A 1967-nucleotide genomic window follows, 5' to 3' on the forward strand; every position below is an offset into this window, starting at 1 on the left:
AATTGAATGACATAACTCTTTATTATGGAAAAGAGAATCACGCTTTATCGACGCAACTACGAAACTATCTCAGAGGTTAGGATTCTAATACGGTCTCCTCAAAGCGCTTTCTTATTAGTCTATTTTATTCCGTTCCACCTACAAGCGAAGATTAAATGGATTCGCGCGGATCGATAGAATTTGTGGATCGATAGATTTTAACGCACTTGGCAGACCTCGCCAAGCGGCATTGGACTGTTTCCAACCGGAACGTTCTGGAAATGTAGTTAACTTGGTACGTAATTGGTATTCTTGTCGCAAAAATTCATTTACGAAATCACTGAATATAAAAGAAGAAACAGGAGATATCTCAAGTAAAAGACATGAGCATTTAATTTCGTAATTTTGTAAATCCTAAATAAAAATCTTGATACAATTTAGTTTTAGTTCAGTTCCTGCTTTTATTTGCATTCGTCTCTAACTAATATTTTATGTGTAACTAATTAAAGATATAACTCGCTGTTAAACTCTGAAGAGGAAAATCTCGAGAAATAGACTGATATTTATAAAATATATCGCGATGGAAATGCTGTAATGTAAGAACAAGAATAGCAAATATAAGCATGTCCACACTACACAAAGTAAATTTTACAAAATAGCAAGCTACACTCGATACCTCATTGGTTGAGATACTTATGTTCTATACATGTGCTTTTCTATCAATTTATATATACTTTTAGCTTTATGAGCTGTTTTGAAGTTAAAAAGTCTTTTCCCTTCTCCTTGATTTGTTTAAATCTATCTGCTAGAGGAATGTAAATCTCTATCATGCAAATATAATTACGACCTGGTTCAGAATTTACCTTCACCGCACTAACGCAAGAGCAAATATTTACGAGCAGGTCGCTCGAAGAAATCATCGACCGTAAAGGAAGTATTCCTTCTTCCCACTTCCGTGCACTTTTGTCAAAAGTTACTTACATACTTCATTATTTTTAATGAAAAATATTCTATTATGTTTTCACTCTGTCTCTCTCTCTCTCTCTCTCTCTCTCTCTCTCTCTCTCTCTCTCTCTCTCTTATATCAAAAATGTTACTCCCATTTTTTTCTTTGTTTTAACTCTCTTTACTCTTCCTCTCCAATTAATTCTTCTTTGTGTTATACTATCTCTTCGTTATGAAGGAAATGGAAGCGAATGATCTCTAAATACGAAGCATTCTATTCTCGCTTGCACCTTTCCATTTTCGTTTGTACCTTCACAAATTGAAGAGGCGTAATACTTCTCATACGCATACAGTTTCTGACAGAGTGCCTTGTCTACTATCTGTAATTATACTGAACTTCGTGCCGTGACTGCGAAAACCTCCTATTCTGAGAACAAATTAAAATAAATCTCAGAGATAGCGGCTGCTATCTGTCTGGCGGGCGAAAAAGATCTTGTTGGCCAACATAATAAGAACTATTTATAGAATACTTTATGAGTGTCCAGGAAATTCGCGCGCGAGGAAGGAATTCACATAAATTATAAAAATTCAAATATTGTAGTCAGATGCGCTGCTATATTTTAAAACATTAAATTTTTAAATAAATTTATGTTAAAAATATCCAAACGCTTCTTTCTTTTCGGTATAAATTTATAAAATTAACATATTTATATTTAATTTATATGTATATTGTCAATTATTATAAATATTAAAAGTAAATTTAAAAAAGAATTTCTATTTATTCTTTATTTTTCTCTTTTTTCTGCAATATTTAATTGTTTATTAGTTTATCAGAAATATTGCTTTGTACTGTATTTTCTACGTATATTTTATCCCACATTACGACTAATGTCGTTTTCCCAATAATTGCGCCCGATTAACACGCTTTACTTTTATTAACATTGGTAAAAATTCAACGATGTATTCGTTAGTTTAAATCTCAAAATTAAAGACAAATCCGGCTTTCAGAATGAAGAGCGGATATACTTCGTTTTAGTTTGACT

Source organism: Atta colombica, unplaced genomic scaffold (genome assembly GCF_001594045.1).
Source record: "Atta colombica isolate Treedump-2 unplaced genomic scaffold, Acol1.0 scaffold47, whole genome shotgun sequence".
NCBI classification, from domain to species: domain Eukaryota; kingdom Metazoa; phylum Arthropoda; class Insecta; order Hymenoptera; family Formicidae; genus Atta; species Atta colombica.